Genomic DNA, 26,309 nt, shown 5'->3' with positions numbered 1-26,309 from the left:
ACAACACTATATTTTCATCATTTATGTCAACCCGACGATGGTGGCCCTCATGGTTGATGGTCAACTAGAGATGAGTTATCAGTTATGTGTTGATATATGTAGAGGTGTTGGGCCAACTAGGCCTCCATGTCCCTAACTTCATGCAAATGTATTTGGCATGATAATCTCTTGATGATTATGATATTAATGATGTAGAAGAGTCAAAAAAGGTTTTTCAATGTTGGGAGATGTTTGTAGGTGTAGACGATCAAGTTCAGGAGGAGTTGGAGTTGCTTTGACTCTGTTTTGGAGTTGAACAAAGGGTAATGCAGGTTACCAGTGTATTTCTGACATTAATAACATGATATTCCTTTATTAAACCTCTGTTACCCATCCTAATAATGATTTTCATGAAGGTAGGACCAATGTTACCCTATCTATACTCTGTTTTATGCATTTTATGTGCATGCGAGTGAATTCTAGAGATGTTTACAAGGTTAATCTCTCATGGTTTTGTATAGAAACTTTTGTTGAAATAATATATATCTTGAATAAGTGGTTATGGTGTGAATGCATTGATCAAATGAGTAGTGGAGATAGTGGATCAAGTTGGTTAAATAGTTGAGCAAATAAATCATTGTGGGGTTAGATTGTGCACACAATAAATAGAAAAGGTTGAGGTAGAGGCTAAAGGTTGAGACACTAAATCATGTGCAAAAACGAAGGTTAATGGCAAAGATTAGAGATTGGGAGAGTGCATGAGGAGGCCAACTACAGTGAAAAAACATGTGATACATAGGTAGAGATCGATATGAAGGGTATGGAAGAGTTTCATAGGTTGTACAAAGGTAAATTAGAGGAATTTTTTATTATTATCAAACCTTGATGGTTGTGACAAAGTTTTGAGTAGATTTGATGGTGTTGAACTAGATATTTATTTTCAGTATGTATGGAGTACATGGATCAAATTTTGATGGAAAAGAGGGACATTATATAGAGTGTTTCCTGTCTATGTTACTGATATATTTGTGTTGTAAGGCCAGAGATTTCAATTGTTTCGATGTAGCATTGTCTTGTATGGATAATCTTTAGTTACATTGTACAAACCTTGTTTTCATATTTATTATGTTGATGATGGAGCCCAATGGTGGCTAGGTGAGGCTTACTAGGAGTAGTGGGTTCCAGCAAGTGGTGACCTGCAAAGTCAAGGGAGTGGTGACTTCCAGTTGGTGGTGGCATACAAATTTCTTCATGGTTATTATATGGAGCAAGTAGTGGCTCGCATGATTAGTAAGTGGTGGCTTGCACACTAGGGATGGCTAGTGAATCAGATGTAAAATAATTTACATAATATACGAGACAACGATGAAGACTATCTCCCAATGGTTCTTTTTATCCTTGTGGTTTCCACATTACATCTAGTGTCCTATGTGTGATTCTGCTTTAAAGTGTTGTTGTTATGTCTCTTGATGGTTATGGTTTATGCATTGTTGATCTCATGATATATCTTTATTATTTTGCTTATTATATGGTTATGGTTATACATATTCTATTAGTTTCTAATACATTGTGATGTGTTGTTAATAAAAAGTGTAATTTAGTGAAAGTTTAATAAAGGGTAAAAATTGGTCATAAATCACACTACTGATTCACCCCCCTTCTCAGTAGTGCTCAAGGTTTCTAACAAGCATATCCATAAAATGGATATGGTGGTTGGGAATCTTGAGGTCATCTATTTGAATCCAGTCCATGCTATTGGTTTTGAAATTGAGAGAGGTATTTTGGTTCTTACAACGGTTCCATTTCATTATTCTCACCCCAGTTCTTGGATCTGAGGATTTGAAAGGATTGACAATAAATTCAAGAATAGTAGAAAAGGAGCATGTCAGATTCCATTCCCAAGGATATAAGTTGAACATGGGAGGATCCAATTCTACAGATAGGTGAGAAGCATATTACATAGGAGTTGAGAGGTGTGGGGCTCTTTGCTTATAATATCCCTAAGTGGAAGAAGGATTCTTTTGTGAAAGTACTAACATTTATAAAATGGTGAAAGCTCTCGATTTAGAGATAGAGGCAGAGCCTTCCTATCTATAAATTGAAGAAGGAATTGGTCTAGGTGGTGAATGATAACAAATTTTTTGTTTTCATTAGGGATACTGGCTACTTAAACACCACTCAAGTGACACAATATTTATTAGAGGAAAGATATAGTACTAGAGGTAAGTTTGGAAATACCCAACCTCATAGAGTGCTTGCTATGTACTTTTTTTTTCTAAGTAAAGGCTAATTCTATTAATAAAAAGTAAAAATACAGTTATAATGTGTTCGATACCTTAGAGGAGATCCGAGACTGTCCAGCAGTACATACAAACTGTCCCAGGGTTGGGATTAACTAGATACAAAATCCCAAGGCCATACAAAGAGAACTGGCCGTGTTGGTAAACCACAGAAAAGGACAGAAGAAAAGTTGTGACCATACTATCTAAACTGCCCAGATAACCATGAGCAAAATTGCAGAACCAAAGACCTGAAACAACAGCAGAACTAAAGTCCTGATACAAAAAGACATTGACAAAAGCCATATAGGCATAGCACATTTAACTGAAGAGCAAAGAAAAGAACAGGGAATTAGACATGGTCCAGGAGTCTTAGAGCATCAGTTTCATGTTCCAGAGCTTCCTTCTCCACCGGACATGGATTGCCCATCCACGAGTCATCAACAGTGTCCTCATTAACTAAACCACTGCCACCTAGAAGAGCTTCCAAATGCTGAATGCCACCAGAACCACTCGCCGGGTGAACAGAGGCCGGGACTTCCTCTAGGTTGCCGTCTGGAGGCTTGGAGACATCAGGGTAATTTCCTCCAGCCTGTAAATCACCACAATTGAACACAATGCCAACGTCTTCCCCCTGCTGCGCGCTTTCCTCCTGAGACTGCGTTGTCGAGGTATTCACCGAAACAGTGGGCCGAGCTTCTTCCTCCGCAAAAATTACAGTGATGCTGGCCGAGAGAACAGGTTGATTGAGGCGACTTTGAAACTTGAAATGGGTGGTTTGAAAAGAGTTGTGCGGAAAAGGCTTGCGATTGTCAAAGGGAGGGGAAGCCGAAGCCAGAGGAATAACAGGCGGGGGAGCAGGCTGAGAGCGCCCACGGCCTCCACGACTGCCACCTCGGCGACAACTACCGCGACGATGCACCATTGTCAAAGTAACAGGGCAGCTTGAAGGAGATGAAGAGCAGGGTGAAACAAAGCAGGTGTTGGTGTAAGGGAGCTAGTGACGAGTTATGAACCAGACATTCAACGCCACCTTCGAAGCATTGCAAGGATGCAAAATCTGAGGCAGGCTAATGTAGGGAGGCCAAAGGTAAATAATAGCAGAGAGAGCCGAGGCAGCCATAAATGGAACTTCAGGCGAAGTGTCTCGAACAAACTGCGCATTCAATTCCGAATGCCAATTGATTTGCAGGTACTCATTATAATCCATCTTCATCCGCAGGAGAGCTTGGGAGGATGTGCTGTCCTGCCACCTACAGGACCAGATGTCGGCGCGACGTAGACCCTTCATTAATGTAACGTAAATGCACCGGCATCCGGGTTGCTTGCTATGTACTTAAAAAAAAGAGTAGTAGAGTAATTTGGATGTCATTTAGGGGATGAGGTTGGGTATGCCATTTGTTTTGAGGATTGCACTAGGCTAGAGACTATGACTAAGTACATGAATGATGGTATACTTTTGCGAGGGATTTTATATGATTAAGAACTATATTAATATTTAGTATTCATGATTGATGAGGCTTATGAGAGGACAATTCACATAGATGTGTTTTAAGGATCCTGAAGCAGTTGGTTAGGCATAAGCCTAAGCTTTAGTTAATTGTCACCTCCACCACTCTCGATGTTGAGAAATTCATAGGATATTTCAACAACTGCTATATATTCACTATCACAAGATAGACTTATCTTGTAGAGATACTATATACCAAGCAATCACAGAGTGTCTATTTGGATGATGCATTGATAATGGTCATGCAAATTCACTTGACAAAACTAAAAGGTGATGTTCTCTTATTAACGAGATAGGGGGGGAATTTATATTACATGTTAGATTTTATATGAACAAATGAAAGGACTTGGAAATAGTGGTCCTGAACTCATCATATTACCTCTATAAAATTCTCTTCCTTGTTAAATGAAATCAATAATTTATATGTTCCTCTAGGTAAAAGAAAAGTGGTTGTGGCCACTAATATCGTAAAAGCTTCTCTAACCATTGATGGAATCTACTATGTTGTTGATCCTATATTTGCTAAGACGAATGTATACAATCCAAAACTTTTTTTAGATTCACTAGTCATTACACTAATCACTCAAGCATCTACTAAGCAATGTGATAGTTGTCCTGGTCATATTGGTCTTGGTAAGTGTTATCATCTATATATAGAAAGTGCATATTGCAATGAGATGCTTCCCTCAAATGTGCTAGAAATATAGAGGATTAATCTTGGACTCACAACACTCACCATGAAAGTCATGAGACTTAATGACCTCATCTATTTTGATTTTATGGATCCCCCTCCTCCTCAAGCATCTATATCTACAATGGAAAAACTATAAAATTTAGGAGCTTTGTATGAGGAAGGCCTTCTAACCAAGTTGGGGAGGAAAATGATTGAATTTTCACTCGAACCTCCTTTATCAAAGATGGCTCCTTTCCAGTGTTGATATCAACTATAGTGATGAGATCTTAAAGACAATAATTATGCTTCAGACATAGAACATCTTTTATATGCCTCAAGAGAAGCAAGATCAACCTGATCGAAAAAGGTAAGAAAGGGGATCATTTAACATTATTATCCATGTATGAGACATGGAAGAGGAAAACATTCTCAGGTCCCTAGTGTTTTCAGAATTTTGCGCAATCTCACTCTTTAATGAGAGCTCAAGATGTGAGAAAGCAGTTGTTGGCCATTATGGATAGGTATAAGCTACATGTTATTAGTCATGTAAATCAATTTACTAATATTAGGAAGGTGATTTCTACAGGTTTCTTCTTTCATTTAGTTTGTATGGTATCCACAATAATGGGATTACAAGTAGGAAAAATGCAATGAGGGCTTCAGTAGTTTTATCTTAAATTGATGAGTTCTACTATGCACTCAGTATAAGTAAACGAATATGAAATATTTTAAACAAAAATAATGGTATGTCAATATGTAGAGTGTGAGAGCATGGGCTTATGAATTATTTGGGACTAAAAAAGCTATTTTACTGATGGAAATGGCACAGCTGAAAATATGAGGATCATCGTTGAGCACATACGAATTATTGAATAGTTTGTATAAGTGCGAGGAGGTACCAATAATAACTATCCAAATGTTCAACTCATTACAAAGATAGTAAAAAAAAAATGTCAGTTCTTAGTACTTTGGCCTAGATGGGTCATGCATTAGAAATCACTAAACTTCATGATGCATTAATTGCTAGAGGTTAGTATTTATTGAACGCCCTACTACCAGGAAGAACAAGAAGGAGTTGGATGACATGATAGAGAATAGTAGCATTAATTCAAGCCTAGAACGATTAATACAATCTAACAAGCTAAGTCACTTATTTGAAGGATATGAACATTCATAATATGGGTTTACAATTTCTTTATGTTGAGGCCTTTTTCAAACAACTTCAAGCATTTAGCCCAACATACCTTTTGATATACCTATTTCCATACAAAAGATTTACCGTTGTTTCACTCTAGATGGTTGTTAGCAAACATTAAATCAAATATTTTATTTCCCATTTTTTCTATGTTTGATAGGTCATAAACTAGTGTAGTTTACTTTTAATGCACTAAGTAGGTTAAAATTTGTTTGATTCTTTTAAATTTATAATTTATAAATTTTGAAGCCACTATCATCTTCTAATCATTCAGATATTTCTGGCCATATAAAAATTTTCTCATTCCAAGTCTGGAATAAAAAATTATGGCCGTGGAAAGCTTTCATATAATCGACAAGTTTTGATGACATGGTAGATGATATGTCCTCTAAAGCATTTGGAAAATGATTATACTGAATGTGCTTACATAGACACTGATGTGGATATAATTATATTTACTCTTATTAAATTTATTATTTTTTGTTTTGTTTTATTTTATTTTTTCCAAGAATTTTCATTTGGAAAAACCGAATTAACCATAACTATTAATGCCAGTTCGCAGAATTCAGTGGTTGATATATCAAATTATCAAATATCAGATTTCAAATTTCGTATTCCTCATTAGTTTAAAATTTTTCGGATATACGGGGACCAGGACCCATTACTTGATACAACCTGAAAATGGAAATTATTTATGTTAACATACAACAATTTTAGGGGTCACTTAACAGGATGGAATCTAGTGGTTGGTGGTCGAAAATCAGTGCCTAGTGGCTAAAATCAAACACCCAATGGGGAAAATATAGTGGTTGGTAATATTTTGTTTTTATTTCAGGATCTCATGATGTTGGGACATTGGGATATTGGGTATTCCTTTTTTCGTTATATTTTTTGAATTCTCCCAATATCTGATAGTCAGACGATGAGGTCTCAATGGTTGAATCCAATGGTCAGAATATGGCGTTACCAAGAAATTTTTTGTTTCTCATCACTTTCATCCAAAAACCATGGGCTGAAGTCTAGTGTTCGATGGAAAATATCCAATGGTAAGAACCCAATATTTGATGGCCAGAATGCGATAGCCGAGGGATGGAATATGGTGGTGGGAAAGTGGATTATTTTATTAATTTATTATTTAATTTTTGTTTATTTTGTGTCATTTTGTTATTTTATTTTATAAGGATTTCATTGGTTTTATTTATTTATTTTATTTGATTTGATAACCAAAACTTTAGCATGGGCTCTACGCTCCATATTTCCAATGATTTCATACACAAATATTGATGGGAGGTAAAACAAATATAAATTATTTGAAACACTCTTTCACAATTCTCATGGGATAAATAATTAACCCACATATGAATGATCAATAATGAATTTGGAAATAAAATCAATGGCTATAGTGATAACTTCTAAGAGCTGAAAGTTGAGTTCTAGAAAGCTAAAGAAATGGACTTTTGGAAAGCTAAATTTGTAGGGAACATTTTGAATAAATTATTTGGACTAGATAAATAATATAAATGCTCAAAAAGATTGAAAGAGAAAGGGCCACAAATTTGTTAGGTAAATATTATGGAAATATTTTAAGCTTAATAGTTGTTGGAATGTGCAGCCTAGAATAAAAGAATAACTAAGAGTTGCATTTTATTAAAGATGATACACATATAAATACAATATTTGGACTATTGAACTTCTAAGGTTTATTGGACTTTTAGTAATTGTCTACATAATTTCCACACCATAACCCTTAAGGTGTAGGTTTTAACCATGTACATAAATTACATGCATACGAATTCTAAAAACAGAAAATAAACAATGGCGAGAGCATAAAACATAAAACCGATATACACATATATTTCCCCCTAGCTCCCAAAACTGTGACTGCCAGATTGATTTTTCATTATGTTCCTTTCAATGTTACAATACATATATATACATGCTGAAGCATCCATAAACCCCAATCCAGTGACCCTCGATTAGAACATAACCATAGTTTCCTTGACCAGATCTACAAAATACCATGGACAGAAAACCATCGTGCCCAAAACCATAGGTAGGTCCACCCACCTAATATAGGGTCAAAAAAATAATTCTTGGGGCATTGCCTTGAACCCCGTGCAGGGGGGCTACCACCCCTTGCATAACGCCCGACAAGGGGCCACATGAGAGCTTAGTCATTGATCTAGCCTTGCAATGCCCATTGTTTCTCTACACCAAGAGAACTTCTTAGTGCTCATAGCCTTTGTCAATGCATCTGCAGTATTCTTCAAAGTGTCCACCTTTTTCCTTCAACCATATCCCTCACAAAGTGATACTAAACATCAATGTGCTTTTTATTTGAATGATAAGCAGGGTTCTTTGCCATGAAAATTGCACTTTGGTTGTCACAATATATCCTTATAGCTCGTTGTACTAACTCCATACTTGAACACAATCTCTACAACGAAACTGCTTCCTTGTTTGCATGAGTGGCTTCCATGTATTCTGCCTCTATAGTTGAAAGTGCAACTACAGACTGTCTCTTACTCATCCAACTAACTACACCTCCAAATAGGTTAAACACATACCCACTTGTAGATCTTCTCTGATCTAGATCTTCAACCCAGTCTGCATCAACAAAGCCAAGGATGTCCAAAACTATGTCCAATCCTGGTCTTCCTTGGCAGCACAAACCATAATCACTAGTGCCATGCAAATACTGAAAACCCGCTTCACTACTATCCAATGCTCTTTCCTTGGTTTTGACATAAACCTGCTCAATATTCCCACTGCATGTGCAATGTCTGGTCTAGCACAAACCATTGCATATATTAGGCTATTGACTGCACTTGAATATGGAACACGGGACATGTCCTCTTCCTCTTCTTGTGTCTTGGGACACTGTTCAACAAATAACTTTACACCTACAGGAATAGGAACCTTCACCAACTTACTATCCTTCATATTAAACCCTTGCAATATTGTCTCGACATACTTCCTCTGGTTTAACTAGAGCTTCCCCTTTTTACGATCTTGTTTAATTTCCATGCCCAAAATATAGTTTGCAACACCAAAATCTTTCATGTCGAATTTGAAGGACAATTGGATCTTCAAATCCTGGATAATTTCTTTGTCATTTTTAACCAACAACATATCATCCACATAAAACACTAGATAAATAACAAAGTCACCAATTAATTTAAAATACACACAATGATCTGCTTTGCTTCTGGTCAAGCCAAGTCCCCGTATAAATGTATCAAATTTCTGATACCACATCCTTGGTGACTGTTTTAACCCATACACAGACTTTTTTAACTTGCATACCAATTCTTTCTTACCCTTCACCACAAAGCCTTCAGGTTTCTTCATGTAGATCTCTTCTTCCATATCCTCGTGAAGAAATGTTGTCTTCACATCCATCTGTTCTACCTCAAAATCAAAAGAAGAAACAACAGATAAAAGTAATCTAATAGAAGCTACCTTGGCAAGAGGAGAAAAAGTATCACCAAAATCAATTCCCGACACCTAGAAATAACCTTTTGCTACCAACCGAGTTTTGTACTTCTCCACATTTCCTTCTGCATTCATCTTCTTCTTATAAACTCATTTTCTGACATTGAGTTCCCTTCCAGCCGACAACTCTACTAGATCTCGAGCCTCATTTTTGTGCAAAGATGCCATTTCATCAACCATGGCCTCTTTCCAGAGTTTTCCATCCTCTGAATCTACTGCTTCCCTCGCAGTTTTGGGACCATCATCAGTAATATATAAAGCAAAACTTGAACAAAAAAAATATGGACTATACCTTTATGTTTACCTTCTTTCTCGAACTTATATTCTCACAGCCGGAGTTTGTGGCTCTTCATCTTCTGATTCCTTTTCTGCTATAGAGTCTAATTATTCCTCTTTTAGCTCACACCCTATCTTCTTAGGTTCCTTTGGTAGGAATTCATGTTTAACAAAATATTTCACCTCTCTATACACCACATCTCAATAGTACACAACATTCCTTGTTTCTAGGTTCCAAAGCTTATAACCTTTTAAACCATCCTTATTCCCAATAAAGATGCACTTTTCAGATTTACTATCCAACTTTGTTCTTTTCTCCTTTGGAACATGTACATATGCATCACATCCAAATACCCTCAAATGTGAAAGAGAAGGTTTCTTACAAGTCCATACCTCTTATAGAGTCTTATCCTCCAACTCTAATGAAGGTGATCTGTTGACCAGGTAACATGCAGTCTCCACTGCCTCTGCTGAACATTCCTGTCCTAAACCGACACCACTGAGCATGCTTCTTGCCCTTTCCATAAATGTCTTGTTCATTCTTTCTGCAACTCAATTTTTCTCAGGTGTGTATGGAGTAGTCTTCTACTGTGCTATACCACATTTCTTACAGAACTCTTCATATTCCTTCTTGTAAAACTCCCCACCATTATTTGTTCTCATCACCTTTATCTTTTTCTCTATCTAGTTTTCCACCAGAGCTTTAAATTCTTTCAACCTGTCAAAGACTTAAGATTCTTCCTGAGGAAATATATCCATGTATTCCTTTAGAAGTTATATATAAATGATACATAGTACAGAGACTTACCCAGTGATGGAACCGACATAGGTCCAAACACATCACTGTGCACAATCTTTAATATTTGTTTCACCCTCTTAGCACCAGAGGGGAAACTCACCTGATTTTGCTTCCCATATACACAATTTTCACAAAAATAAAAATCAAGAGAGAAATTAGACATAAATTCTATCATACCATTATGATGAAGTATTTGAAGGCCCTTCTCTCCAATATTTCCAAGCCTTTGATGCCATAGCATGGTCTTTTCTCCAGAGACCACTAGATTTTCTGCTCCACTTTCAGGAACCACATAACTGTTGCACCCATCAATAACAATGCTACCTTGAAGCTTGTACAAAGTTCCAATACGAACTACCTTCATCAATACCAGTGCTTCTTGAACCATCTTGTAGGTATTTTTCTCGAACAATGTTTTTACACCTGCACCATCTAGCTTGCTTACAGAAATCAGATTTCTGGCCAACGTAGGAATATGTAGAACACCTAGAAGTGTTCTAATCCTTCCACCTTGCAACTTCAACTTGAATTTTCCGTGACCAAAGATTCTAGCCTTCCTATCATCCCTTAAGAACACATCACCACTATCATATTTCTCATACTCGCAGAACCACTCTCTATGGGGACTGAAGTGAAAGGATGCACCTGAGTCAATAAACCATGCCTCATGATCTATATGTGTACTTGAAGAACCCATTGAGGAGCTTATGGATTGATGAAACTACTAGTTAAGGAAGATACACTCAGGTATTTGTTAGGGAAGATAAAGCACCAGGAGGTTCCTTGGGGCTAAAGATATCGTGTTTTACTCATTGATGAGGTACTTAGAGAGGTGTTCTCTTTACCCAAATAATAGATTATCCATATCATGAAACATCCCTTGTAAGTGGACTCTCTTCTCCTAAAAGTGAGCTGAAACTCTTTCTATAGGAAAATCCTAGCATGGATGTCATTATGTCTAAGAAGGGTTGATCCAGATTTGAATAGGAACGCAACAAATTACAAAGATAACCATAAACACATATATGCAGCGGAAATAATACTTCATTTCATTACTGTAAAATACTGAAATATGTTTACAAATAGAAATGGAAATAAACCAGCTAGGGCAATGGTAGCTTATCTCTGAGAAGAGATGTGGCGGCTACATGCCTCTGAAATATTCTAAAACTATGTTACAATGAGGCTCGAAGGCCTATTTATTGTTGAGAAACAATGGAAAACCCTTAACATCCTGAAATCTAACTCTAGAAGATGAAACGCCAAATTGTGGGCCCCGTTTGGGTAAATTGGTACATCAATTTCCCGGGGTCGTAACTTTGGCATACGATCTCCGTTTGACGCATACGATAGCTCGTTAGAAAGATCTATTCGAGTACTCGTTGCCCCATATTCCCAAAAAAACCTCGTTTAGGGCCTCAAAACGGCTCCAGAAGTTCAGGACCCGAAAAACTGCTAAAAATAGTAAACTGTGCTACAATTTAGGAAACTGAAAAAGCTGAAAGAGACAGTTGTGGGGGTCCAAATGGGATAGGTGGGTGGCCACCAACATCCACCTGGATCATTCCTCCCCCCTTAGGAAGCAATGGTCCCCATTGCGTTGAGTTCCTCCCTAAGATGAGGAAGCTTCTGCTGAGCTGGGTCTCTGGTGAGTTGTTCTGCAATCTCTGCTGTGACCAGAAATGGTGGGAAGCATGGTCGGCGATGGTCCACATTGAACACTCGGTGCAAGCGAAGGAATGGAGGAATGTTGTGCTTCAAAGCATTGTTTCTCGTAGCCTTGGTACTGGTGTAAGGACCATGTCGGAGTGGTCGGAGCTTTTGATGGGCTCTTGTAAGGCGTTCTTTCTACAGATGTAACCAAACTTTGTTGCCCACCTGAAACTTATGTGGTACCCCTGTGGGTGAGGAGAAGTTGTTCATGTGTTATGTCATGATCGTATCCCTTTGCTGCTGCTGCTGCGTGGAGGAACCCTTTGCAGGGGTCATGGATGTAGCAACGATCTTCCCCTTACTTTGGGAGTGAACTAGACAGATGAATTTCCTAGTTTGGGAGATGAGCTTGCTGCCTTTCTTAGTAGTGATCAAAGATGTGGCGGTAGGTGGGGCTACCTCCGATATCCTGTATAATGAATTATTCAAATAAATAATGACAGCACGAGGCCTAGACTCATACACAGCATGTCTCCTCCACAAGTATGGCTGGCCTAATAATACATCACAAACATCCAGAGGTGTAACATCACACAATACCTCGTCTGTGAAGGGTTTGATGCTGTAGGGAAGGTGACACTGCTGGCGAACTTTTAGATATCGTCCTTCGTGAAGCCACCGGATACTGTACGGCTACGGGTGCAGTGTAGTCGGTAGGTCCAACCGCTTCACGACCTCTGCTGAAATGAGGTTCTTTTGGCTGCCACTGTCGACAATGAATTGCAGCGGCGAACCCTTCACCCACATCTGTGAGTGGAAAAGACGCTCCCCCTCTTCAGGATCTGCAGGGTCATTCTTCTGGATCTTGGCAGTGGCAACAGTGGCATTGGGATCCGCATCAATGATCTGCTTCCCTTTGCCATTCCCCTTGTCAGGTTCTGGCTCAGGGTCAGAACATGCATATGATTCAGAAGCCTTCAACTCAGCCACCAACAACTGCTTGGTCCGACACTCACTTGTGTTATGAGTGGGACTCTTGTGGAACTCATACCACTTTTATGTGTCCTTCTTCGGCTTCGTGGTATTATTATTTCCTTGTGACTTCGACGGGTTGTCTTGGGTCACCCTGCCTTGGATTTGTCCTTTGGGCTTCAGATTTGCAGATCCAAAATCTCGCTTCTTCTGTTTGAACTTTTGCTCGATTTTGACAGCGTATCGGTATGCCATGCCGAGCGAGGAGATGTTCAAGAACACCATCTCTTCCTGGATGTATCTATGTAGGCAGCCACGGTATTTGAGTACCAGATGCAGCTCAGAATCTTTGATACCCAACTGTGTGCAAAGGGTATGAAAAATGTTTGTGAACTCCGGCACATCTTGGTCTCGTTCCTGCCGCAGTGTGGTCCATTTGATGTATTTGTCCTCGTAGCTTTTGACAGGGTAGTATTGCTCCTTGATGGCATCCCGGAAGTCATTCCAAGTGGGTGCGGCTAAAAATAGTGAGCCTGTACTTTCATCCTTCTGCTCACAGTAGGTTTCCCACCAGTCCTTGACGTGGGGGGCTGCTTTGAGAAGAGCGAAAACAATCTTTTCCCGATTTGAAAATTCATGAACAGAAAAATACCCATCTAGCAGATTTAACCATTTATCTACACCATCTGCGTCTATTTGACCCTCGAAGATGGGGATTTCAAAATTAACTTGTACCTTAAACGGTGTGGCATTTCCAGAGTAGCTGTTGGAAGCCGATGCGTTGTCTCTGGGTAGCCGCTGAAGGATCTGCGCAAAGCTATCCATCATCGCATTCCTTTGCCGCTCGAGGGCTTCTTCGAGCAAGATTTTGATAGGATCTCCTGCCCCCTCGTCTTTCTTCTCATCCGCCATGGGAGGCCGTCGGGATTTGCGAGGCTGGTCTTGCAAAGGTTCGACCAGTTCAAGCCCTAACTCCTTATATCCCGACCTCGTTGGGGACATGCAAAGAAAAACAGAGAAAAAGCAGACTGCTCTGATACCTTTGATCCGGATTTGAACAGGAACGCAACAAATTACAGAGATAACCATAAACACATATATGCAGTAGAAATAATACTTCATTTCATTATTGTAAAATACTGAAATATGTTTACAAACAAAAATGGAAATAAACCAGCTAGGGCGATGGTAGCTTATCTCTGAGAAGAGATGTGGCGGCCACATGCCTCTGAACTATTCTAAAACTATGTTACAATGAGGCTCAAAGGCCTATTTATTGTTGAGAAACAATGGAAAACCCTTAACATCCCAAAACCTAACCCTAGAATATGAAACGCCAAATTGTGGACCCCGTTTGGGTAAATTGGTACATCAATTTCCCGGGGTTGTAACTTTGGCATACGATCTCCGTTTGACGCGTACGATAGCTCGTTAGAAAGATCTATCCGAGTACTACCACTTTGGGAGGCAACATCGATCCATGGACCCATGTTGCCCCAGATTCCCAAAAAAACGTCGTTTAGGGCCTCAAAACGGCTCCGGAAGTTCAGGACCCGAAAAACTGCTAAAAATAGTAAACTGTGCTACAATTTAGGAAACTGAAAAAGCTGAAAGAGACAGTTGTGGGGGTCCAAATGGGATAGGTGGGTGGCCACCAACATCCACCTGGATCAAGGGTGAGTGCAAGCTTGTGTGGCTGGTCGGTGAAGGTAGATTGGCCTTATAGTATCTCATTTCAGTTGTAATATTGGTGAAGTTTACCTTAATAGCACTCCACCTGAAGCAGTGGAATCTAGCTTGAGGATGAAAGCTATAAGTAACTGTGGATGTAGCTTGCCTATGGTTGGGTGGAGAGTAAGAGTCCCACTATTAGTTGTCAGATCTCTTATAAGATAATTATATAGTTATGTTTGTGTTTGTGCCTAAAATTATCTTGTTTATTGTTTTGAAACAACACTATCTTAATGATGGGGGTATTGTTCCTATATGAAAAAGAACACTACTATAGTACATATAGGTATTATGAACACTTCTCCTTCTTGTGAAATGGTTCATTACTTGTGGCTATGCCAATATTGAAATAACTGAAGTCTGCTTGAATAGGAAGAGATTGATGTCTATATAACTGGTTAAATTATTTGTATTAACTCATTTGTATATTTGGTCTTTATGTTATTGAATAGTATGTGTTGATAATAAGGAAAGTGTTTTCCTATGTAGAAGTGTTTGATGAACATTTCTTAGGGATGGTTTAATTCCCATAATTATCCAAGTATGGAAATTGGTATAAATGGCCTATGTATTGAAAGATGGGTAGATTTTTCTAATATTTGTCATTCTGTTGAAGGAATGGGACAATTCATTTTGAGATCGAATCTAATATAATCATATGAACATGGAGGATAGGTAAAATCCTTGTTTCTAAACTACTCTCTACGTTTTCATGATTCACATAACTAGCCTGTATACCTGGATGGTATTTATTTATAAGCTCATAAAGCATAACGCTAATCATATGATAAATGTATATAAATGTATGTGTTGAATGAGTTGGGTCGAGCCTTGTTAAAATCTCTAGAGGGATAACATACAATTTCCTGGCCTGTATATATACGCACACACACACACACACACAATAGATGTTAAGGGAGGAGTCCCTTGAAAAACCACTGTGTTCAAGTTTATACATATAGAGCAAGTGGGAACTGAGCCTTAGTACTTATAGGGCTTGGTCGTTAAACCACAATGGCTTACATACAATAGAACCACCATGATCTAGTTCTAAGGGTGTAAAGGCCTAGGTACTTCACCTTTCACTTAAGCTACGTGGTTAATAGTTTAGGGATCGAAAAGGCCAGGGAACCCAAACCTAGTAGGCCAACTAACTAGGCAAAATAACCAAGTGGATGAGCATGGGAGAACCAAGCCATTGATGGATAAGCGCCCATGGTTTTTGGATGACATTGGATGTTTGGTACCCTAGACGTTTTAAGTGGAGCACCAAGGGAAATTCCCAGGGTCAAATTTCAAAATGATGCAGCAGTGGGTCCTATTGAATGCCCAAGGAAATGAAGGCAACCCTAGTGAGATAATACATGAAACCCCCTCCTTGGAATGCACAGTGATATGGAGAATGACACGGAGGATGTGACGAGGAATGATATCTCCCCAACATTTAAAACCAGTGACATCACCCCAAATCCCAGACCCTAGAAGGTTTAGATGTAGGGATCGATAGAACTATCAAGATCTGTTACCTGGGATGACTTGGCATGTTGGGGCTCATTCTATTTGGATGACGATCATGACGCGTAAATGCTTTGCTGCTTAAGTCTGGTAATTGGTTGAGCAGAAATGTAGAGTTGGAAATGCCAATGCAGCCTAGAGGAATGGCCCCAGTTGTTATGACAGGGAGCAAGACATTAACCCTTCGAGGGTTTTTTGTAGTGGGATTGCATGGTCTTCGAGGGCTTGTACCCATATACCCATATTATGGCACACTTGTGTTATGTATTGGGTCACACGTGCTACATAGGGGATTATTATGTGACCAGTATGACCACGTCAGTAGCTGTATGGATTTACCACGTGGGTGGTGACTTGGAAAATGATTTGGGTAGCCACGTGGGCACCATATGGTGGATTTTTTTAGTGTCAGTTAGTTCCACCTGTCACCAATGATCAAATATTATCTTACAAGGTGTTGTTAGGGTGTCAAGTCAAGTTTTTGTCATTTTAGTCAATCTTCAAATAAAAATTTGGTCACTGGCTATTGATGTCTAGGTCACTGTTGCTCCCTTCACTTACTTATGGTTCTCATCACTCATCATGGTCACTGTCTTATTCGAGGTATCATATCTTCATTTAAGTGCCTTGGGTCATGAAATGGTCAAATTCTTCATTTTAAGTCATGGTCTAGGGTTTCATTCCATGTGTCATCATGATACCATAAGTCAAAATAAAAACATGTCCATCATGTAATTCAGTGGGTAAGGGATTTAACAACTTAGGGAAAGAAAAAAAATGGTAAGGATAATGTTTTATTTCAAATAAGACAATGCTACAGTACACTACCTTGTCTCATCATTTCCCATAGGGCCATTTTTTCTTCAAAATATGTTTTTGACCAAATGGAGAAGAATTTTACAAACGTGAAAGAGGTGTTTGTCAATGATTGGCCAAGAAACAAAACCCACCTTCATTTTATGCATAGGTATTATGATTTGAGAGAAATTCCCAAACTACACTTGCAATGGGAGAGTTGTTACACTTATGAAAAGTTTGACTTCAAGGCAGACTTTCAGGGATTTGGAGTAGTTGTTGGTAGTGCTTAAGGACTCTATTGTGTAGCAAACATTCTAAGATTTCCCATGGTACCTTAATATAGTGATTTGGATTAGTGGAAGGCATCCCAAAGTTCTCTACAAGTTGGCGCTATGATTTTGTCAGAGACACCCTGGGTTTTTGGAGTGACCATGGTACCTTAATATAGTGATTTGGATTAGTGGAAGGCATCCCAAAGTGCTCTACAAGTTGGCACTATGATTTTATCAGAGACACCCTGGGTTTTTGGAGTGACCTTGGGAAATTTAGATTTTGTCCCTACTGAAGTGTCTAATTTACACTCTTGATGAGTTCATCTTGTAACAGAATTTAAGAGCTTTCGAATGAGCTATCAAGTTCGCAATTTTGAGGAATTTAAGGTAGCCAAAATCTTGTTTGAATACATCATTGTGCTTCTACGAACTACGCTACGCCTCTGGAGGTGGCGTTGCGCTTCCATGAACTGTGCTACACTTTGGTGCTGCGCTGTGCTTGTGACATAGTAGCCTGAAAACTGCCCAAAATCACCCAAATTTAAAATTTGAGCTTGCATTCCTACTTTTTTCTCTTCTAAACTTATCCACAATTAAGTATTGTCATCTAACTCACCTTTTTCCTTTGGCAAAGTAAGTGCAAATGTGAGTTTTCTTCATCTAGGGTTTATGAGAAATTGCATGCTGCAAGGCTAGTGTAAATGATGGTTTTGTTAGTTATGACATTTAAAACTTGTAAATTTGTCATCTCATAACTCTACACATGTATAAGTCACCCTATCAATTACTAATCAACTCATTTACCTTCAATTTACCTCACCTTTACACAAACCCTAGCTCATACCTATCATTTTGAACAATTTTCCTAGTAGGATTGTTTTTTAAATTCTCTTACTCATCTCTCTCTCTCTCTCATTTCACTCCATTCAAACTTCCTAATTTTTCTACCACCCTTATCCATCTCCCAGAATTCCCCTATCATCATCTCCCTTCCCTAACTCCCTCATTTCATCATTTCCTTCCTTGAGCAAGAAAACAATTAGCTTAAAGCTAAACAACTCATTATGGAGAAAGAGAAATCCAAGGTACTGTAGCAAGGAGGCAAAGGAAAATTAGTGTTGGAGCCTGGTGAACATGAGAAACATGAAAAGCAAGTTGGGAAAAAGAAACCAAGAACCAAGGGACTCAAAAGAGCATTGAAGGAATAGAAAGAGCATAACTTGCTAGATGAAGACTTAGACATGGAAGACAAAATTGCCTTGGAGATCAGTGAAGATAGAGAGTATTGGCTAAGTGAGGTCAATTACCACTTAGAAAAGCTTTTTGACAAAGCCAACAGGGATAATCAACTATTGATTATTATCAGACCAAAAATATGATTTGCAACTCAAGCTCAAGCAGTTGAAAGACAAGCTAAAGGAAACCCTAAAGGACAAAAATGAGAGAGATAAATTGGAGATGCTTACTGAAGCAATCCATGAAGGCATGACATATCGCATTTTTCAATTCATGACAAATTTTGAAGGTTTTCACAACATTTTTAGTTTTTTGAGAATTTTGGTGCTAAATTCAGAAATTGGGCTAGTCACGAAGCACAACGCCTTGTCATTGTGCTTTTTCCTCAAGGATCCAACTAACAAGTGGCTTACATTTTTGGAAATATGATGAGCTCCTCTCAAAACCCATTTCATCGTATTTCTCAAAAAGGGCTCAAATTTTGAGAAGAATGAGAAAAAGGGGTCAAAAATCATCATTTTGCCACTCTTTTTGACAGGTGCTGCACTTTTGGAAAAACCTTGGGAGAATGCGTTTTTGAAGGCCTTCCCATGGGTAATTTTCAAAAATTGAAGGTGTTCTAGAAACTAGATAGGCAAGGCAAGTTGACCATTCTCTCAAATATCCATTTGGACATCAGGAAGGCACCTAAAAGTGGGCTCAAATTTTGCATTGCGCTTCTGCAAATTTTTGAGTTTTTATTTTAAATTTCACTGTGTAATTTCCTAGTTTTTAGTTTGACTTCGTCAAAGTCAAAATGCATGATCTAATTGCAGTATTTCAAGGTTATATGATGTAATAATAAATAAATATACATGATAGGTTGATTTTATGGTTAATTAGGCCTCATAAAGGAAGCTAAATTCAAAACAAAGTTTAAGAGAAGAGTTTGTATTTGACCTTCTCACTCTCACCTATTGGTTAAGAGAATCTTGGAAATAGTTCCACCACCTAGGAATTAGACTCCTAAAGGTGGGGAAGTTGTTTTATTGAATCTATGTATATCATTTCTCCTTCAGAGAGAGGGGTTGGACTTTTGTGGAGAGGCTTGGTACCTTATGTTCTCTTAGAGCTAATATAGGAGCAGTTGCAGCTATATTTCAGGAATACTTGTTCAGTGAGTCTATGGTGTTGTTTTCCTTTTAGATTAGATTCTAATTGATAAAATCATCTCTCTTTTCATGCTTTATCTTCTTCCAATGGCTTTCCTTTCAGTTATATAGACAACATTTTTAGATTTAAGGTCTGTTTATGTGGAAATCATGCTTGTGCTTCTTTTCTTCTAAGACTAATGAATTCATGCTTTTACATGCTCATTATGTTCTCTTAAACTCAAAGAGCTATACTACATTGAAAACACTTTAAGTTCACCATAACACACTGATATATAGCTCCTTTTTATACATGTCATTGCATACTTGAAACTTTGACCTAAATTCCCTGCTCTAATCCCTAGTCCAGCAAACCAAAAGCCCTAAATTCACAAATACTCAAACAAAACTTGTATATCTAGCCTAAAACCTATTTCTTTCCAGTCATTCATTGACAAATATTTATAGAGATCCCTCTCTGGTTCAGTAGGGTTAACTACTGAACTTAAAGTGGTTCAAGGTTACCTTTTTCGATTTCCTCCTCAGCATAGGAAATTGTAGGGGATAACATTTTGGCGTCGTTGCCGGGGAATGAAAAATCAAATCTTCCCTAGGAAAGAATGAAAATGATCAGATATAATTGTTGATGGTGAACAATGATCAGACACAATAAAAGTTGTGCATCTTTCACCTAGCGACTCCAGTGTCGAAGAATCCAAAGGTCCAGAATTTTCATGGCGACTCCATTGTTCAAGAACTGGTAGTTTGAAGAACTTCTTGGTGACTTAACTATTTTCAAAATGGATTCAACTGCTCGAAGGTATACTCCTGTGAATGGAGCTCACATTCCTCGTTTTCCGAATCATATTCCTTATATATATTGGCAAACAAGGCTGCCAAAGTTTAAAGGTCAGTATGGAGAAGATGCTAGTTTGCATTTGGTCAAATTTCATTTTCATATTCACAGATTAAAGATTAAGTTTCCCGAAGATTTCCTGATTAATATCTTCATGCCTACCTTGGAGGAAATAAAAAGTAAATGGTATGAGAGTCTACCATTTGCTAGTTTATATGCTCTAAAGGATTTTCATTCAGTTTTCTTTCAACATTATCAAAGTTTCAATTTTTCCTTATCAATGATGGATAGATGTTGTGATATTTCATTAAATTTCTTGAAAATTCGTATGAGTATGAAGAATGTATGGAAGAAGATATATTAGAAGCCCTTTATGATTTTTCCTCCCAACAAGAATTAACAGCTTCCTCCTTGCACGAAGTAGACTGGGATCAAAATAGAGAAAGGCCTATTATTGATCTTAAAAATGAAAATGACCAAGCCAATGTTGATTTCTATACAAATCAGTGTTCTCCTCTATCTGAAAATGAAATAGATCAGCGTTTGAAAAACCATGTTATAGCACATGTTAAGGCAGATTTGTAGTGCTCTCACAGTCAAGAATGTGTAAGAGAAATTTCTTCCATTATTGAAAATAAAAATCTGGGTTTAAATGATGAAAGTCATGAGACTGATGAAACTATACAAGAAGTTGTTGTGAGTAAGCCAATTTGTGATGTAGATTTCCTGCAAGGAGATCAGCTAACAGGGATTGTTTTCTTTCATGAAGAGGATAGGGCTGACATGTTTAATAATCTTGAAGAATGTTTTATGTTCAAGGATGATTTAGACTATGAATTGGAATAGTATGAGTTTGAGATAGATAGTATGCTAGAGATAGAAGAAGATTTGCTCAAGCTTGAAGAATTTACAGCCAACACTCAGGTACCAAAAATTCATACTTCCCTATGCCTTCCTATGGATCAACAACCAAGCATTCTTTCAGATCAAAATGAATGGAGTACTTGTATTTTTGTTGGATTTCAAGACAAGCTAACATTTCAGATTTTTAAACATCCTTACATTGATTTGTCGTAGCCATCTAGGAAGATGAATTTTCTTGTATTTATTGATCATGAGCACATGTTCAGTGGACACTTGGAGTGGCCTAGTTTTTTTTTTTTTTTTGCCTACTTAAGGCAAGCGTGAGTATGATTCAAATAAGTATCCATTTGCTGGATTTCTTACACTGGAGGGATCATTACACATGATTTTCTACACATCTTTAGCAGGTGGGTGGTTGAGATCCCAATGGTCTGCTGCCATAATTAAGTTCAGTCAGTTTGTTTTGTTTATTGTTTGTCGAAGTCAGTTAGTCAATCGGTTTTCAATTTGAGTTTAGTCTTTGTATTCTGACTCCATGCCCAATGGATAAGGCTACTAGGTCTATGGTGTTCTTGACATCTACAAGGAGTTGTGATCGCCAACTGGAGCCATTGTTAGTGTCAGTCAGTTTAGCCTATCACCAGTGATCAAATATGCTCTTAGAAGGTGTTGTTAGGGTGTCAAGTCAAATTTTTGTCATTTCAGTGAATCTTCAAATAAAAATTTGGTCACTAGCTATTGATGTCTAGGTCACGGCTGCTCCCTTCACTTACTCATGGTTCTCATCACTAATCATGGTCATTGTCTTCTTCAAGGTATCATATCTTCATTTAAGTGTCTTGGGTAATGAAATGCTCAAATTCTTCATTTTAGGTCATGGTCTAGGGTTTCATTCCATGTGTCATCATGATACCATAGGTCAAAATAAAATCATGTCCATTATGTAATTTAGTGGGTAAATGGATTGAGCAGCTTAGGGAAAGCAAAAATAAAGGTAAAGGTAATGTTTTATTTCAAATAAGACAATGCTGCAGTACACTTCCTCATCTCATCATTTCTCATAGGGCCATTTTTGCTTCAAAATATGTTTCTAACAAAATGGAGAAGAACTTTACAAAACTCACAGAGTTTTTTTTATCAATGATAGGCCAAGAAAAAAAAACCTCCTTCAATTTATGCAAAGGTATTATGATTTGAGAGAAATGCCCAAACTACACTTGCAACGGGAGAGTTGCTACACTTCTGAACAATATGACTTCAAGACTGATTTTCAGGGATTTTGAGCAGGTGTTGCAAGTTCTTAAGGACTCTATTGTTTAGTAGACATCTTAAGCTTTCCCATGGTACCCTCAGATAGTGATTTGGATTAGTGGAAGGCATCCAAAAGTGCTCTGCAAGTTGGTGTTGTGCTTTTGTCAGAGACATCCTGGGTTTTTGGTGTGAGCTTGTGAACATAATTTTTTCTCCCTACTAAATTGTCCAAATTACATTCATGATGAGCCCATATTGTAGCAAAATTCAAGAGATTTCCAACAAGCTATCAAGTTCGCAATATGGAGCAATTTAAGGCCTCCAAAAGCTAGTTTAAAGACGACACTACGCTTCTGTGAATTGCGATGCACCTCTGGAGGTGGCATCGCGCTTCCATGAACTGCATTGCGCTTTGGCACTGTGCTTCTGCTAACTGCCCTACGCTTGTGATAAAGTAGCCTAAAAGCTACCCAAACTCACCCAAATTTAAAATTTGAGCTTTCATTCCTACTTTTTGTTCTTCTAAGATTATTCACAACTAAGTATTATCATCTAACTCACCTTTTTCCTTTGGAAAAGTAAGTGGAAATGTGAGTTTTCTTCATCTAGGGTTTATAAGAAATTTCATGCTGCAAGGCTAGTGTTGATGATGGTTTTGTTATTTATGATATTGCAAACTTGTAAATTTGTCATATAATACCTTTGAACATGTATAAATCACCCTATCATTCACTAATCAACTCATTTACCTTCAGTTTACCTCACCTTTACAATAACCCTAGATCATACCTATCATTTTGAACAATTTTCCTAGTAGGACTATTTTATAAATTCTCTTACTCATCTCTCCCTCTCTCTCTCATTTCACTCCATTCAAACTTCCTAAGTTTTCTACCACCCCTATCCATCTCCCAAAGTTCCCCTATCATCATCTCCCTTCCCTAACTCCGTCATTTCATCATTTCCTTCCTTAAGCAAAAAAACAGTCAGCTTAAAGCTAAAAAACTCATTATGGAGAAAGAGAAAACCAAGGTACAGGGAAAATTTTAGGGGCTAATATTCACTCATGGGCTAATTTTCTATACTTTTTCCAAAAAAAGATTCTCTAATTTTCATTTTTTTGTAAAAATTATTCGCCCAAATTTTATAGAATGAAATTATTTTACCCAAAAAATCGCCAAAAAAATATATATAGACTATACGAAAATATTATAAATTTGAATATTTTTACAAAAACATCTCCAAACATTTTATAGATTTCATATTATGGAGATTCACCAAAGTTTCTAACTTTTAAGATAAATTTCCATCCCTAAAATTTTCCCTGCCAAGGTACTACAGAAAGGAGGAAAAGGTAAAGCAGTGTTGGATCCTAGTGGACATTAGGAACATGAAAAGCAAGTTGGGAAAAAGAAACCAAGAACCAAGGGATTCAAAAGAGCATTGAAGGAAGAGAAAGAGCATAACTTGCTAGATGAAGACTTAGACATGGAAGACATAATTACCTTGGAGATCAATGAAGATAGAGAGTGTTGGCTAAGTAAGGTCAATGACCACTTAGAAAAGCTTCTTGAAAAATCCAATAGGGATAATCAACTATTGAGACACATGGCCCATCATTATCAGACCAGAAATATGATTTGCAGCATCAAGCTTAAGCAGTTGAAAGACAAGCTAAAAGAAACCCTAAAGGAACAAAATGAGACAGATAACTTGGAGATGCTTGATGAAGGATCCATGGGGGCATGAAATACCTAATTTTTCACTTCATGACCAATTTGGAAGGTTTCCTGAGCAATTTTGATTTTTTGAGAATTTTGGTGCCAAATTCAGAGATTGGGCTAGTCACAAAAGCACAATGCCTTGGTGCTATGCCCTTTCCTCAGGGATCCAAATGATAAGTGGAATAATTTTTTTGAAATATGATGACCTCCTCTCAAAACCCATTTCATCATATTTCTCAGAAAGAGCTCAAATTTTGAGAAAAAGGAGAAAAATGGCTCAAAATCATCATTCTGCCACTCTTTTTGACAGGACCTGCGCTTCTAGAGACACTGTGGGAGAATGCGTTTTTGAAGGCCTTACCATGGGTCATTTTCAAAGATTCAAGGTGTTTTGAAAACTAGACAAGCAAGGCTAGTTGACCGTTCTCTCAGATATCAATGTGGACTTCAGGAAGACACCTAAAAATGGGATCAAAGTTGGAGCTATGCTTCTGCAAATTTCTGAGTTTTTATTTTAAATTTCATTGTGTAATTTCATAGTTTTTATTTTGTTTTGGTAAAAGTAAAAAATCATGATGTAATTGCAGTAGTTCAAGGTTAGATGATGTAATCATAAATAAATTGACATGATAGGTTGTTTTTATGGTTAATTAGGCCTCACAAAGGAAACAAAATTCAAAACAAAGTCTAAGAGAAGAGTTTGTACTTGACCTTCTCACTCTCACCTGTTGGTTGAGAGAATCTTGGAAATAGTTCCACCACCTAGAAATTCGACACCTGAAGGTAGGGAAGTTGTTTAATTGAGTCTATATGTATCATTTCTCATTCATAGAGAGGGGTTGGACTTTTGTGGAGAGTCTTGGCACCTTATGTTCTCTTATAGCTAATACAGGAGCACTTGCAGCTATATTTCAGGAATAATTGTTCAGTGAGTCTATGGTGTTGTTTTCCTTTCAAATCAGATTCTAATTAAGAAAATCATATCTATTTTCATGCTTTATCTTCTTCCTATGGTTTTCCTTGTAGTTATATAGACAAAATTCTTATATTTAAGCTCTGTTTATGTGGAAATCATGCTTGTGTTTCTTTTCTTCTAAGACTAATGAATTCATGCTTTCACATGCTCATTATGTTCTCTTAAACTCTCAGACCTATACTACATTGACAACACTTTAAGTTAACCATAACACACTGATATATAGCTCCCTTTTATACTTGTCATTACATACTTGAAGCTTTGACCTAAATTACCTACTCTAATCCCTAGTCCAGCGAACCAAAAACCCTAAATTCACAAATACTCAAACAAAAAATATATGTCTAGCCTAAAACCTATTTCTTTCCATTTATTCATTGATGAATATTTAGAGAGATCCCTCTCTGCTTCAGTCGGGGTAGCTACTAAACTTAAAGTGGTTTGAGGTTACCTTTTTTTATTTCCTCCTCAACCTAGGAAATTGTAGTGGAAAACATTTTGGCGCTGTTGCCAAGGAAGGAAAGATCATATATTCCATGGGAAAGAATGAAAAGGATTAGATATGATTGCTGATGGTGAAAAATGATCAGACACAAGAAAGGCTGCGCATGTTTCACCTGGCCACTCCAGTGTCGAAGAATCCAAAGGTTTAGAATTTTCATGGCGACTCCATTGTTCAAGAACTGGTAGTTTGAAGAACGTCTTGGTGACTTAACTATTTTCAAAATGGATTCAACTGCTTAAAGGTATGCTCCTATGAATCGAGCTCACCTTCCTGGTTTTCCGAATCATATTCCTTGTATAGATTGGAAAACATCGCTGCCAAATTTTAAAGGTTAGGATGGAGAAGATGCTAGTTTGCATTTGGTAAAATTTCATTTTCATATTCACAAATTAAAGACTAAGTTTCCCGAAGATTGTCTGATTAAGATCTTCATGGCAACCTTGGAGGAAATAGCAAGGAAATGGTATGAGAGTCTACCATCTGCTAGTGTATATTCTCTAAAGGAGTTTCATTCAGTTTTATTTCAATATTATCAAAGTTGCAATATTGCCTTATTAATGATGGATAGATGTTGTGAGATTTCTAAAAATTTCATTAAATTTCTTGAAAATTCGTATGGG

At 37.6% G+C, this 26,309-nt stretch overlaps 1 pseudogene; it reads left to right on the top strand.

Moving 5' to 3' along the window:
• Positions 1–1,679: 1,679 nt before the first annotated feature.
• On the top strand, positions 1,680–5,095 carry LOC149179262 (putative pre-mRNA-splicing factor ATP-dependent RNA helicase DEAH5 pseudogene; annotated as a pseudogene).
• Positions 5,096–26,309: the final 21,214 nt, after the last annotated feature.

Source organism: Pinus tabuliformis, chromosome 4_1 (genome assembly GCF_031772625.1).
Source record: "Pinus tabuliformis cultivar Carrire ecotype Pingquan chromosome 4_1, CPIR1, whole genome shotgun sequence".
Taxonomy (NCBI): Eukaryota; Viridiplantae; Streptophyta; class Pinopsida; order Pinales; family Pinaceae; genus Pinus; species Pinus tabuliformis.
The sequence above is the reverse complement of the archived record's forward strand: the minus strand, read 5'-3'. Positions and strand labels throughout refer to the sequence as shown.